The following is a 17,293-nucleotide window of genomic DNA, read 5'->3' as shown; positions in this document are numbered from 1 at the left end:
GGAGCTACTACTCTACTTCATATTACACTAGTTGCAGTAACCGGCGTTGCCCTGGATGTTTAATATCTGCCACACAAGGTGAATGGCACTGTGCCTTGTTGACAGGCATAAAGAATGCAAGCCGCATGCAAGACTGCAGTCGATTTAAATCGAAGGGCATATTTAAATCACTGGGTATCAACGGAATGCAAGGAATGATTACGTCTTCGCCTGCCACATACCCAGTGATGTTGGTACCATTTATTACGTTCGACAATAGGTTCTTCACGATTAGCATTGTTCCGCTGAATATGTGACAATGGCATCTAATCAGTAAATGAGACCATACAGTGCAAACTTTCATGGTTGGTAATGGCATCACTTAACACTTCCCGGCTAATACGCCGTGGTCGATGTATTTGAAGAAGTCTCCTGCAATCGGAGAGGAAACGTTACGAGAAAGTTTTATACATCGACCACGGCCTGTTAGCCCGGAAGTTTTAAGTGATGTCAGTAAATAAGAGTCTGCAATCATGTTTCTGTCAAATTCTCGAGCTCTCGCTCGTCCCGCGATCTAGTGACGTCTGGTGGTACTATCTCCAAGGCAGGTATTGCCACTGTAAATTATTCACGATAGAAATTATAGTTTGTTCACCACGATATATTTCGTTTGTTAGGCCATTAATTTTCATTAATTTTCTTAATTGTTTCATCTGAATGTAGAAAATGGAAGTAAATCGTCCAAGAACATAACAATCTTTCCCCTTTATATATTACACAGATAAATGTTTCAAGACAGATTACGAAAACTCTGTAGGCAAGTCATCTTCTTCTTGTCTTGAAGGTAAAGTGTCCAAAATTTTATCAAGACATAAGCTGTGATGTGGCGTGTCGCGAAAAGTGTGGCATTCATATCGATGCATTACCCCGTAAACATTAGCGTCATGGGAGCTATAGTTTTGACAATATGCGCTAGGAGCTCTGCTACTGTGTTACGTGACAAGGCGGCCCGAGAGCTTCAGTATGTGAATCAAGCCCACGGGTAACCAAAGGTTGCCCATATTTGGTGTAAATAGAGGATGACTCAAGCAGAAATGACAATCAATCTTACCCTTGTACCATTTATTCCCGAATAATTCTCTGTTGATATTAGGTCTCCCGTGGTTTCCTTGACATTCTCCAGAAGCAAAGTGCATTTAATTTCCTCATCGAAGCCAAAGATAATGAAATAACCAATTTTGTCACATTTTACAGAACACTAGTGCGGTAGTGCACAAACAACAACAACCTAATTTTGTTCCAGAAATGCATACATCTTTTTTTTACAGCCGGTCGCGGTGGCCGAGCGGTTCTAGGCGCTTCAGTCCTGAACCACGCTGCTGCTACGGTCGCAGGTTCGAATCCTGCTTTGGCCATGGATGTGTATTTCCTCATTAAAATCAGCATTGCTACCACAAAATTGTAGTACTCTATAGTTGTGTTTAAGTCTTGGCTCTGTATAAGTAAGCCGGCCGCGGTGGTCTAGCGGTTCTGGCGCTGCAGTCCGGAACCGCGGGACTACTACGGTCGCAGGTTCGAATCCTGCCTCGGGCATGGGTGTGTGTGATGTCCTTAGGTTAGTTAGGTTTAAGTAGTTCTAAGTTCTAGGGGACTTATGACCTAAGATGTTGAGTCCCATAGCGCTCAGAGCCATTTGAACCATTTTTGTATAAGTAAACAAACAAAATACTTTAAGAAAAGGCTACTTGAGTGTTTTTCCTTTATATGCTGTTTGTTTCTGAACACTCCTGAGTTCATTCTTTATGTTGTGGATTTGCGTTTTAGTTTTTATGATGTCTTATGCAGGTTCTTTCTTTTTAATTTCAGGTACTGAATGCAGTGGCTTTGATATTAAAGGACAGATTTGCCAGATGGACCTATATGACTGCCCTGCTTTTAGTTCATTTAAATATTGTTAAAAACAAATCTATTTTTGGAAATTTATTTTGTCTAACTAAATTGATCTACCCAAAATGTTACTAGTCTTTCATGTTTTATGATGGATAAGTAGTCTGTGCTTTACTGTGTGCTTCAGATATATTTTTAATTATGTGTGTTTAATGTAAGAAGAGTGGTAATAAATATTGAAACCAACAATGCCAAAATAATGTGACTCAGTGAAATGAACTTTAGTGTTTTATAGACTGATTGTGGAAGGAATGTATAATACATCTAAATTTTATTTTTATTCAGTTGAGCTCTGTCTCTCTCATACATGATCCAGATGCAGATAACGAAAACTGAAAAATATGGGATACAAAAAAAATACATATTTAGGTTGATTTTTGTTGAATGCTGAAAATAGAAAAAAATGACAGATAATAGGCATCGAAAAGTTACGTAACATCTTTCACATGTATAAATATTCATGGAGCTTTCATTATTTTACTGTAATTCACACACAACAACTTGTAAGAAAATATAACTAAACAATGTACCCATACTATTGTTTGTCCTTATAATTACTGAGTATGGCTGCCTGTTGGGGCTACAGTCACTTTCTGAAGGTTGTTCCTAGAAACAAAATACCTTTATGCTGAAACTTACCTTCATACTGATTATTGATTAAACAAAATTGGACTAGGAATTCTCATCAGCAAATTACCTGTACTTTCTGCGTGCAAACATTTCCATACATACTGAAAAGTCAACCTGCACACACACACACACACACACACACACACACACACACACACACACACACACACACACACACATACACTGACAAATATATATGTGCCTGTATGTGTGTGTCTGAGTAAGGAAGAGGTATTACCTTCAAAATATGTAAGCAGAATGTACTTCATTGGTTTTTTCATTTTTTTCTACAGAGGTCAACAATCTTATGTCATGAAAAGGATAGACTGCTCCTTACCAAGTAGCTGAGATGCTGAGTCACAGATAGGCACAAGAAAAGATGGTCAAATAAGCAAGCTTTCGGCCAGAAAGACCTTGATCCTAGTTAGACAACACACAAACGCAACTCACACGACCACATCCTCTGACCTCAGAAGCCAGAGACTGTGGTCGTGTGTGTGTGTGTGTGTGTGTGTGTGTGTGTGTGTGTGTGTGTGTTTCTAATTCAGATTAAGGCCTCTCTGACCAAAAGCTTACTTGTTTGACCATCTTTTTCTTGTGCCTATCTGCGACTCAATGTCTCTACTATTTGGTGAGTAGCAATCTATCCCTATCATAATATTGCCAGTATATATTTATATAGTTTGGTGACTTCTGTAGAAAAAAATGAAAAACCAGAGAAGAAAGAGATACATTCTACTTACACCCTGTGAAGGTAATACCAGTTGCTTACCTTGTACTCAGAATATATAAAATATTATTTTAGTGGGATGATATGAAGTGGTATTCGTGGAGTTGCAATCAGATAAAGATAATGATAATAAGATATGCGTAAAAGCTATGAAAAAGAACACTAATTCTGTTTCACTGTAGTTGTAATACTTTCACATTGCTAAGCTATTAATGTGCCCATTCAGCTACTCATTCCTATATATGTGTAAGGATAGCATTCTGAAGAAGTCATAACTCGAAAGTAAAACAAAGAGAAAGAGTGTGGGGAGGGGGTCCTATATACATCTAAAAAGTCGACAGTTTCTCTAATGAAACTGTTGATATTGTTGTTGTAAAAGTAACAATGATATATGAAATTACTAATTTATGCAATTTGAATGGTCATTATAGTATACCACTGAGGAAACATCTGGCTCAAATTCAAAGAATGAGATGATTAGAAAACACTCATGCTGTTATTACATGAAAGTATGAAACTGATATGAAGATGCTAGTAAGATACCATAAGTGCATATCTAACAAATAATAAAATAAAGGGTAGTGGAGGAGAGAAAGGAGGAGGACAGTTTTACGTCATGTCATATATTATATTATGTTATGAAGTAGATGATTGCATTAACTGTGCATAGTTCGAGGCTGTCCTATTGATAATTATTAACGATGTAGGCAAAATGCCAGTTAGTGCACATCTGTGGTGTTTTTAATCATCGAGCTTATGAAAGAATCCTAAGAATACTATTTGTAGAGGTAACTTTTACAGAAAATTCATCAGACTTACATGTAATCAGATTCCAGAAATAGGAAACAGGTATTTAAACTGATTCTCTCTAGCCATACAGTCAGGGAACCTGTTGATGATACACGGTAAATGTTAATAGTTCATAACTGGGGTGTGAATGTTATTGTATTTGTTCGACACTGCTGGGTTGCTATCAGACTGAACGTTTGTTTCGTAACTTACAAATACAGCACTTAAATTTTTTGGTAACATTAACACATTAAATGTTGGATTAAAGAAATAGAAAGCTAATGCAATGAAAAACTGTAAACTGACATGTCATCTCGGTGAAGTAGAATGGCTCACTGCAATATTATGTGCATAGGCCTTCACAAGAATACTACTATGGGCCATTATTCGTGTCATCGTCTCAAAACTCTCCATAACATCTTTTATAGGCTTAGAAGTACTTATCACACGTGGAATGAATGTGGAAATAAAAAGTTAACGAATTCTTTAATGTACACTAGTTACAGTAAAAAATACAGTGAAATCCCGTCAACTTACACTCTAAAAGTAAAAAAATAAAAGGAAGGAAGGAGGTAGATGTGTTGTACATGTATAAACAAAGAAATGATAACAACTTTAGAAAAACAGAATAATTTGTTCAAGAGAAAGAGCTTTACAAATTGAGCAGGTCACTAACACTTTGGTCCAGCTCTGGTCCTTATTCGAGTACTTATTCCGCTTCGCAGTGGCTATCACGATTTCCCTCAGGAGCACATCCAACAACAACTCTGTCAACCACGCCAATCCGAATAACTGCTTGCATAAGAACCAGAGGTAAACGAACACAGTATGTACCTGTTAAATTTGTGAAGCTTTTCCTCTTGAATAAATTATCCAAATTTTCTGAAAATGCAATAACTTGTTTGTTGACGGATCATGGGATATTTCGCAGATATATTCTGGGATAGTATGGTTTAAATGAAAAGAATTAGTCATTTGTACCCCCAACGTGCTAGCTAAAAGAGACTGGCCTTTTCTAAGGCCTCATCCACAATGTAAAAAGAGAATACCGCAAATGATGGCCAAGACTTCTGAAAACAGAATGACCCACCACGACAGTGAAAATGGCGAAAAGCCAGAACAAATGCATGCAGCATTACACTAAAGTAGGTTAATTGCGATCCACGGATTCCGTGGATCGTGGTCTCTGGGCTGTGCCTTATTTAATATACATGCGACACAATAAAATGACTTAACATTACGAAAGACAACTACGAGGCATGTTTTTATAAGTAATTATCATTTTGAAATAAAAATAAAGCATGTAGATTTTTCTTGGCAATATCATTTTTACATGAAAGCCTGTACTTTAATTACTTTCCGCCTAACTCCCACCAATATTGAGGCAACTATCGTATCATACAACAAAAGTTCAATACCATCCTTGTAGAAATCTGTCGCCTGAGGATAGCTTTCGATAATTTAAACGTTCAGTAACAATTGCATAAAGCACATTTCTCGACACTTATGAGCGATGAGTAGTGGGGTTCGGAAATGGGTGAGAGCTTTTGAAGATGCCAGTACTAATGTGCATAATGAGGAACGAAGTGGACGACCTTTAGTCATTACTGCCGATCTGGTGCAGAAAGTTGATGAAAAAGAAAAAGAGAACGGAAGCTTTACGTTTCCGAATTCATGTGATGAGTTTCCCCAAGTGTCAAGAAATGTGCTTTATGCAATAGTAACATAAAGTTTAAATGATCGAAATTTATGTTCAGACAGTAGATATCTACGAAGATGGTATTCAAAACTAGTACGATAAGGTAAGTGCCTGAATATTGGTGAGAATTTTGTAGAAAAGTGGATTAAATTACGGACCTTCATGCAAAAATGAAATTGCTAAGGAGAGTTTACTTACTTAATTTTTTTTTTCGAAACTGTGTTTACTTAAAAAGCACACCACGTACATTATAGTGCTAATTCTGCTTATGAAATGCGTTGAAACACTGAATTTTAGTTTCTGTTCAAACAAGGAACCGTGCAGCAGCCTCCTGAAAAGATATAGTAGCAAGTGGTATAAAAGAAATGTGGCAAAAGCAGGCTACTCCGTAGCAAACTAGAAATGGAAGAGTCTTATGCTTGGACGATGAGCAGTCAGGTGACAGCCTTCTTGTACGAACTGGCGTGTATTGTTTGTCTGTGAAGACAAAGCTTGTTTTATTGTGTTATGCAAGTGAGATTACAAGATATTCGTGCCTGTAGAGCAGGGCTTCACAACATACATGCTCGCGGAGCAAGCTGCGAGCAGCCAGGCGCGAGCACGGAGCAGCGCAAGCACGCTACCCCCACTACCGGACCAGAGCGGAGAGTGGGGAGAGTCACGTGGGGCACACAACAGCTGCCGCCAGGCAATGTAAATCCGCGGCCACCTGCAGGGATATCACTCACCAATTATTACTGCGACAAATGAAACAAATAACGGAGAATGTACACGTGCCACATAATTTTATTAGCTTAGTGTATGCCTCTACATTCGTATTAATTTGTGAACTGTTACACAATAAAAGGTGTCACTGAAGTGTGGGGTTCTCGGTTATCTTGTACTTTCTGCCCTTTACAATTGCGTCTATGTTCGGAGTAATTGTTCTTGTGCACTGTAGGGGCAGCGTGCACTTTAAATTTCGATCAGACAATGCGTTTCTCAGGCGCGTCCTGTTACATTTCATTCCAGAGAACAGTTGTTCACAAACATACGTGGAACCGAACATTGATATTATTGTAGCCGCCAGTTTGTGCAAACGAGGAAATCTATCATGAGGGTAGTGTCTGCAGAATTCCAAAATGTTTTTCTTGTTCTGAAATTTGTCTCTGTATTCTCTGTCACACTGCAGGTCAATAAGTTCTAGTTGCAGCTCAGGACGAATCTCTTCAATATTCGCTGAATATGGAGAGGAGAACAGATCAAAATCACTGTCTAGTGCTGTCAGATCTTGAAAGCGTTGATCAAATTCTTCCTTAACGGCAACTAAACTATGTGAATAACGTTCACAGTCTTTGTGAACATCTTGCATGGATGATAATTTAGGAAAATGAGCTAGATTTCCTGTTTCCAGCTGACCCACCCAAAGTGTCAATTTCATTTTAAAAGCTCGTATTCGATCTATGAAATGAGTAATTAGCAGATCTTTACCTTGCAGTGAAATGTTCAAAGCATTCAGATGGCTAGTTAAATCTGCTAAGAACGCGAGATCACATTTCCATGAAGGCTCTTTCAATTCAGGAACACACACATTATTTATTCCCATGAACATATTTATCTCATGTAATAGGGAAAAATCGATTTAATAACTCGCCATGACTAAGACAGCGGACCTCGCTGTAATAAGGCAGGCTACCATACTGGCTTTCTACATCCTCAAGAAAGCTTTTAAATTGCCTGTGTTGTAGCCCATGCTTCCTTGTATAATTGGTTGTACGAACAACAACACTCATCACATTTTTTAGAGTGATACTCTTTGCACATAAGTTTTCCTGGTGGATCACACAGTGAACGCCCCTTATTTCATTCGGCACGGTCAGTTTTTTTTCATTTTCTCCTTCAACAGCGCAATGAAACCTGATTTGTTCCCTGTCATCGCTGGTGCACCGTCTGTAGACACTGAAACTAAAGAATTCCACGACAATCCTATATGAGCGGTTCTGACGCTACAGTCTGGAACCGCGCGACCGCTACGGTCGCAGGTTCGAATCCTGCCTCGGGCATGGATGTGTGTGTTGTCCTTAGGTTAGTTAGGTTTAAGTAGCTCTAAGTTCTAGGGGACTTATGACCTCAGCAGTTGAGTCCCATAGTGCTCAGAGCCATTTGAACCATTTGAACCATTTTGACAATCCTATATTTTCAACACTTTCTTCAACACTACTTAAAATATCACCTCCGGTTGTAGTGTTCTTCATGGCTACTACATCGAGGAGCTCCTCCCTCACCTGAAGATCTCTATTAACACCTCTAATAAATATGGCAAGCTGCGCTGTTCCAGTGATATCAACACTTTCGTCCAGAGCTAGAGAATACGCCATAAAATCTTTACAGATATTTGCAAGCTGGCTCTGGACGTCGTCTGCCATGTCCTGTATGCGACGCATAATGGTCATGTTAGATAATGGCACAATCCGAAACTGTTCAACTTGAGATGGACGCAAATGTTCCGCTGCAACTACCAAACATTCTTTTATTAAATCGCCATCAGTGAAGGGGCGCAGGGATTTTGCTAAAAGCAAAGCGATTTTGTAACTCACTCTGAGAGCTGCCTCAGTTGATTTTTCTTCGTCGTCCAGATCTTCTTCGGATAGCTTCCTTTTAAGTTTAATAACTTCTTGTGCACGATCTGGTCCATCACATTTTCCACTTCCGTAGTCTTTCGCGTGGTACGACATATAATATCGCTGATAATTAAATTTCCTAAAAGAATTCAGCGTTTTGTGACGTACTAAACATTTTGCAACACCATCTTTTACTGTAAAGAGATACAATTCCTCCCAATGGGGGTTGAACTGCGAAAGCATGGTTGGGGTTACACAACGGCGACTTGACATGATTCGTAACCTGCGAAGTGACTATTATAGCTGATCGTAGTACTTTAAACGTTACACAGTCGGCGCGAATTCAATAGGCACGCTGCGGCCCTGTTCAAACGTGCGCACGCATTTCCCCTCCCTCCCCTCCCGCCCTACTCGGCGACCTTGCACCTGCTCGCGAGCACGTGCCTGAGCAGGCGTGAGTACTCGCGCTCAAAACCGGCCAGTTGTTAAGCCCTGCTGTAGAGCCATAATATCCTGGTAACAGTCCGCAGCTCGTGGTCTTTCGGTAGCGTTCTCGCTTCCTGCGCACGGGGTCCCGGGTTCGATTGCCGGCGGGGTCAGAGATTTTCTCTACCTCATGTTGACTGGGTGTTGTGTGTTCATCATCATCATTTCATCATCATTGACGTGCAAGTCGCCGAAGTGGCGTCAACTAAAAAGGACTTGCGATATGGCGGCCGAACTTCCCCGCAAGGGGCCTCCCGGCCAACAATGCCATACGATCATTTCATCATTTCATTTCCTAGTAACAGGAAGTCGATTTTGCAAATAAAGACTCACGTCAAAGGCTGCCTGTGTTGGTTAAACACAGCCCCACAGCTTCTCTGGCCCCACGATGTGTGTATGAATGGATCTGAACTAGCTCTAACGTGCCATGAATAGCTTCGAATTTGGATGTGTTACATAAGTGTTAGGGTTTAAGGGAAAAAATGATGAGGAAACCCAAGAAAGACATGGGAAAATGGAAAATAAGAGGTAATGCAGGAGAGGAACCTGTCGGTGAGAGGCATTAACCATGGCTGCAGACAGGGAGAGAGGGAGATCTCTCTTATCCTCTGTACTGTGAGGTAGACCAGCACCGGATTAAGTATGTATATTTATTTTACAGGTTTTGGCAAATAATTAGTAATTTTTGTTAAAGAACTAGTCTGTCCATGGACAATTGAGCACCTAAGTTCTTACTATGAGGATTAGCTCATAATGTGTAAGCCAACATTTGAAATACACACATGACTATCTGGCTGGGTCGAAACAACTAAAAAAGTGATTGGCACAAACTCGTAGAATAAATTAATAAAGCACCAGAGCAAACATTAGGATTGGCCACGAATAAAAAAAAGACGTGTTGCAACAAGGAGTGTGATGAAATACTAGAAAAAAGAGTTGAATATGGAGAAACTGGATGCCTGAAAAAGACCTACATCAGTTCAAACAACCAAGAAAAGAAGCATCAAAAATAACCTGGAAAATCAAAAGAACTTCTCAACAGTCTCAGCTTATAGAAATACAAGAAAACTGCACAAGAAATGTTACTACAAATTTTTACCAAAATATGTGAAAGGTATTAGGTGCCACATACCTTTTGCAAATTTGAAAGTTGAAAAAATAGGATTAAATAAAAAGGACAATTATGAAGTTTTTGAAAATGAAAATTTTTGATAGACTCGTAAACTGGCTAGTTCCAACGATTAGTTTAGAATCATCAACAATGCCAGAAAACCTTGACGAAGATTTTCCATCATCAGAGCTAGAAACTTGTGAACCCATCGAAGCTAATAAAGTAAATGGTGAATATTCAGTGACAGCAGAAGTATTGAAATCGCCATAACTGAAAATTATAAATGATCTACACTTGGTATTTGAGAACATTTGGAAAAGAATACAGAACAGTATAAAATGTATAAAATGGTACACAAACCAAATGTTGACAGTTACAAATTTTTGTCACTTCTACCAGTGAAATACAAAATATTATGAAAAATTATCTTGAACACAGTTGAGAAACACAAAGAAAAAAACTGAAAGAATATCATGTTGGTTTTTTAAAGGGAAGATGCTTTTAAGAACAGATTTTTAACTTAAAATGAATAAAATGAAATGACATGACATTATTGTCGAGAAGATCCCATCTGGAGTTGTTCAGCCACCTGGTGCAAGTCTTTCTATTTTATATCACCTCGGTGACTTGAGCGTTGATGAAGATGAGATGAAACGATGAGCACAACACAGACACCCAGTCTCCGACCAAAGAAAATCTCTGACCCAGCCGGAAATCAAACACAGGACCCCGTGATCTTGGGACAGCAGTGCTAACCAGTAGACCATAAACTGTGGACAGTTCAGCGCAGTATGTCAAACAGAATACTTGAAATAAAACTAAACTGATTCATAGACAGAAAATCAATAGATGAAGTCATTAGACGATTAGTTGTTGAAGCAAAATTAGAAAACATATTCCATTAAATACAGCAAAGACGATATCTAACGTGATATTTACGGGACCTCTTAGCCATCTGAAATGAAATATGATTTAAAACAACGGGTCAGCTTATCACCTTCACTTTTCAACTGTGTTTTAGAATAGAGGACCTTGAATTTGGAGCCAAAAAAAGTCACAAAATTTAACCAATAAGTCTACGAAGGAGATAAGATTGAATTAAAGTGAACTACCCACATTTTGCAGACGAACTTCCAATGCTTCCAAAAAATATAACAGGAACAGTCACTTTAAAAAATCTCCTGGAAAGAATAGACAATAGAACTGGTCTCAGAATTACAACTGATAAAGGTAACTCTTGAAAAATTTTTAAAAATGCGCCAGAATATTTGGAAACACAAACAAGTATAACAGAGTCAGTAAATATAAATACCATGGTGAAATCGTGCAGCAGAATGGCCTAGAACAATTTACTCTTTATGTAAGAGATGTATCATCAACGATTTGTTGTAGAATCTTAGAACATCTTGTGATCTCAAACATAATGACGTATCTCGAACAAAATGAGCTTCTACATGCCAACCACCGTGGATTCCGAAAACAAAGGTCATGTGAAACCCAACTCGCACTTTTCTCAGATGACGTACTGAGAGCTTTAGATCAAGTTGTAAGTAGGCTGTTTAGGTTTTTTTTATTGGTAACGCCACCTCTGTATAGAAAATCACTGGCTGTGCTGTGTGCAGTCTGTGGCTGCTTTGCATTGTTGTAATACTCGCCATTGTAGTGTTAGGCAGCTGGCTGCGAACAGCGCGTAGCGTTGCGCAGTTGGAGGTGAGCCGCCAACAGTGGTGGATGTGGGGAGAGAGATGGCGGAGTTTTGAAATTCGTCATGTACTGCTATATATATATATATATATATATATATATATATATATATATATATATATATATATATATATATATATATCAAGGTAAATACATTGTTTGTTCTCTATTAATATCTTTCATTTGCTAACTATCCCTATCAGTAGTTAGTGCCTTCCATAGTTTGAATCTTTTATTTAGCTAGCAGTAGTGGCGCTAACTGTATTGCAGTAGTGAGAGTAACCAAGATTTTTGTGAGGTAAGTGATTTGTGAAAAGTACAGGTTAATGTTAGTCAGGGCCATTCTCTTGTAGAGATTATTGAAAGTCAGATTGCATTGCACTAAAAATATTGTGTGTCAGGTTAAGCACAGTCGTGTAAAATTGATGAAAGGGGACGTTTCATATGTCGACCCTTAGCCTAGGATACCTCACTGGAATCTTCTGATTTTTTTTCTTGTAGTTTGTGTAATTAGTGTAGATTTTGTTTATTGCTAGCGCGTAATTGTAGAGAGAATCTCCTTTGTAGTTGCAGTCTTTCATTGTTGTACAGTAAAACAGGTGTGGCACGCATGTAGATTTGCACCAAGTATTTCGCAGCTGCAATTAACTAGATATTATTTTCAGTGTTATGTTAATGTGTTCTCTTATTTTTGCTCTTCAAATTGTGTTTTTCTGTGTTGTCGTGTGAACTACTGTGACAATAATGGCGTGTGAAAAACGTAATACTAGGCTCCAAAGTAAACTGCGAAATGACAGTGAAAACGAAAGCAGTGTGTTAGCGTCACCGAGTAATGAATTAACTGATGTTCAAAGTAGTAATTTGGTAATTGTGCATAGGGAAATGGAGCGGGCGGCAAACAATGGTGTAGACAGCGAAACAATTAGAGAACAGGGAAGCATTATCGATCGATCGGTCGGCGACAGCTCGCCTCAGGAATCCGAAATGACAGGAAACAATCTCGCAAATGCTGTGGATTCAGGATTTGGGTCCTCACCATTTTCTCAAATAAGTCAAGACACATTTTCTGCTTGTCAAAATGTGAATGTTGCCGGTGCAACTTCACTGCCGGAAAGCACTGAGGAACGTGTTTCAGACACCAGTGCATTGTTATTACAATTAATGCAACAAATGGAACAAAAGCTTGAAAAATTAGACATAATTGAACAAAATCAGAAACAAATGAAACAAAATCAGAGTCAAACACAGCAACAGTTAGACGCAATGGGACAAAATCTTCAAAAGTTAGACACAACGCTTGAACAAAATCAGAAACAAATGGGACAAAATCTTCAAAAGTTAGACACCACGCTTGAACAAACACGTGAAGATTTAACTACTGAGTTACATAACATCGAATTAAAATGTCAAAAAGTCTGTAATGACGTAAAAACTCAAATTTGTGAGCATTTTCAACCTATTTTTTCGCGGCATGAAAATGCATTACAGAATCACGAAGCAGCCATAAAAGAACTGCAAACTATTGTGCATGAAAATCATGAGACCTTGCAAGCTAAATTTGACTCAGTTGCATCTACCGATTCGGTTACGCAACTTGCAAAAACTCAGGAAAACTTGAAGGACACAGTAGATTCGATTTCAACACAAATGGACACTTTGAAACTTGGTTCAGAAAAACACACTGAGGAAATGTGTTCACTATCGGAGAAAGTAGCCGAACTTTCGGATCAGGTCACTAACTTATCTACAAAGGTAGATGATGATCTGAATGACACAAGACCTGTAGCCTTCACTGACACAGAAGAGTATGAACAAATTAGAAAATTCAAACAAAATCAAAATCAAATCAATACACAGTACAAAAGAGAAATCCGGGAAGTACAAGATCAGTTGACGCAGGTAATACAAGAATTACATATTTCAGAGGACACTCGCGCTCCAGTACGGGAAGAGGGACATAGAAATACGGAACAACCACAAAATAATAACACAGGACATTTCGGAAATTATGAAAGAAATTGGCAAGGCGCATTGGATTTTGAGATGGAACCGCCGACACGACGTAACAATGACCGATATGCTACTCGCCGACACGATGATTTTGACTATAAGCTGTTTATTACTACACGCAAATTTAAAACATTTAAGAATTCTGGCAACGACATTCATCCACAAGCGTGGCTCCATCAATTCTCTCATTGTTTTCCTCCCAACTGGTCATTAGAACACAGATTAGAGTTTATGTGTGGCTATTTAGAGAATGAACCAGCTGTAAGAATGCGATCGGTCATTCACGATTGCCACAGCGAAGGAGAATTTTATCATGCCTTCCTCTCAGCATATTGGTCTCAAGCTACACAAGACCGAGTAAAACATAGCATCATAATGATGAAACATTTCGAACAATCTGAATTTTCCAGTCTTGTGAAATATTTTGAAGACATGTTACACAAGAATCAGTATCTTTCAAACCCATACAGCCCCTCAGAACTCATCCGCATTTGCTTAATCAAACTGCCTGAACATTTACGACATATTATTTTGGCAGGACGTTGCAAAGACGACATTGAAGCATTTCAAGGACTCTTACAAGAACTGGAAATTGACACTGACAATCGCGGAACGCACGAGCACAACAATTACAGATCACATCCGTCGCAATTCCGCGATGAAAGAAATAATAACTGGACGCGACAAGGCTATTCTCACAACACAAATCGTGACCGAAACAGACACCACCCGTATAACAACCGTTGGCAGAGTAGTAATAATTACAGGGAAAGATCACCTCCCCGCGGTAATGACTATCACAGAGACAATCAGAGAAACAGACAATATGGTAACCAGAACTATTATTATCAGGGGAGACAGAATAACTTCAGACGCAACAGTTCAGCGCGCAGTTACGATTCAGGGAGAAATTCTCCACCACATGACCGACAAGAAAGAAACTATGGCATCTACCGACATGACGACAGACGATATATTCGTAACGACAGACGTCAATTTCATCAGAACTGGCGGGATTCTCGCACGGCTGGGCCCTCTCGGCAAGGCGAATTTGTAGAAGTTAGGTCTCCTAATCCCAATAACGGCGCGCGCAACAAAGAGACAGACAATGACTCGTACACCAGGCAGCCGCGTGCTCCCGCTGGCTCCGAGAAAAATAACACAGATGCTAACCTTGAGAAAAGATTTAGCATTCCTTACCGACGTATAAAACATGACAATTGCTTTTCAGTTGAAAGTCGGCGTACTTGGAAGAGTAAAGGTTTACACCACATTTCACATGTAAAACCGTTTATTGAAAAATAATCTGCTTTTTAACTTAGTCTTTGCTATAAAATTTTTCACTTTACATTACTAGTATGCTTTGTTAGACTTAGAAACTGTTACCATGCAACAATATTTAAAGTTAAATATCCAGTCAAGAACCTAGGGAACATTTTTAAACAGAAATTACGAATGTATTGTTATAGTGAACAGACGATACAGTGTTGTATTTGTACATTCTTGCTTGTTAGCTGCACGATTACGTAACGACTATCAGGCTTACATACTTAGGACACATACTGGTACTGCTAATGAGATTTTAATGCAACATTTTGGTTTAGTTGAAAATACATTCTGGATTTAAAGTACTTTCAGTGAGATACCAGATGACATAGTGGTTAGTTTATGTGACAGCTACACGATTTTATCACGACGCTACTAATGAGTGACAATTTACAATGTTGCTTTTGCGGTGTATCTGTTTTATATCTGCACAGTTTTTCTGAATTCTTCTGAAAAGTGAAACAGGTTTTAGTAGTAACTTAGGTTTTAGTAGTAACTTTTGTGGTATAGCTACAATGAGACTGTCTTTTCCGTAGCACAACAATATGTTACAGCACAGTACTTTCCTCATCACGGCAATAAGCGTAATAACTAAGATATCTATACGCAAAGCATTTCACTTTTGTGTATCATGAGGTAAGTACATTGACTTCTGCAGAAATTAGCTTTCGGAGGACGATAACTACGAGACTTCCATAGAATTATCTTACAGCAAGACGCACATTTAGCGCTACAGGACACGCATTTGAGTGATTAATTTTGTACTTAAACCATTTATTTTTCAAGATTTTTGAAGTAAAATGATACAAAGTTTTCCGTGATATATTTCATTCCATTGCTGTAATCTGTAACACCTGAGGGTATAATTACATTAATCCTCAGGGGGGTACACGCTTACTTTGTGTACCATGTGTGTGGCAACCACAAGGAACCCTAGCTAATATGGTATTTGCTTATACAACTTTACACATCGGTACCATATTTCTCTAACACACAAATTACACAGCTATCTGATCATGTAACTGAGAGATAAACATTTTTTTTTTACTACATTAGTGACAGATGTTTACGTAATTACACAGTTGAATAACTTCACACGTATGAAATTGCATTTTGTCAGTACTTTGTGAACTGTTCATATTTTTTTGGAACCATTGTGATACTATGAGAACTTTGAATTATGTATTTGGTATGGGATCATGATTTTTGAAGTGCGTTTGAGGCGGATGACACTTTTGGACATAAGCAGAGAATTTTTTTAGGTTTTGAAATTATTGGAGGAAGCTACGACGATTTTGAGAGTTGACTGAGGTATTATGATGTTATTTTTACGACGACGATGTGTATTATGCTGTTGAGGTATGTTTATGATGAACAATTTGATGCTATATGGGGAATTTGATTATGCTATGTATTTATTACGATGAAACAGTGAAGTGTCATCGCAAGATTGACGTGTCGACGAATATGTATATGTGTAATAAGGTAAGGAGTAATGAAAAGTGATTAGGGACTCTGACTTGTGGAAAAGGTTGTTGGAAACCAAGAATCGTACTTCAAGGTTATGAAATGTGTGTAAATGTGTGACTGTATCACAATGCTGACGAATATTTTTTTGGACACTTATATTTATAGGATTTTGTTTCTACAGATTTGCAACGCTAATTTTTGACCTGTGAAATATTTTTATATAAGACTGCCACTGTAGCGGAAACTGCTGTCGTAAATATTTCCGTAAGAAAGTTAAGTGACCACCTGCACGTAATACGTCGTGGGCACCCAGATGGGCGACAGCCGCCAGAGAAAAAAGCCATTAGCGTGTGCCTTCCAGCGGCACAGGTAGAAAAAAAAAAAAAGAAAGAGAGGCCATTATCCTCGCTATTGACGTTCCTTTGTAGAGAGCATCGCAAAAACGACACGGTCGAACTTGAAAACATATGTTGACACTGTGGAGCTCTTAATGTATGATATTTACAGAAATGCCTAATGAAATGACGAGAAATATTTTTACATCTGCACACCTGATTATGACAAGCGTCTTTCTACGAGAGTTGAGAGAATGTCTACTAACTTATGAAATGTCACATGACTATTGAATGATATTTTTATGCTTTGGTTTGCGTAATTGCTTATTTCATTTGATATCTAGTTTCTAGCTGCACTGCAGCATTGGTTAAAATAAAATTTTATAGATGTACTAATATAAATATTTTCTGTCTACAGATCGAGTAAGTAATAATTTTTTTTAAAAAAATGAGGGAGCACAAAAAGACATTTACCTT

Source organism: Schistocerca nitens, chromosome 3, assembly GCF_023898315.1.
Source record: "Schistocerca nitens isolate TAMUIC-IGC-003100 chromosome 3, iqSchNite1.1, whole genome shotgun sequence".
NCBI classification, from domain to species: Eukaryota; Metazoa; Arthropoda; class Insecta; order Orthoptera; family Acrididae; genus Schistocerca; species Schistocerca nitens.
Note: the sequence above shows the minus strand (reverse complement) of the source record.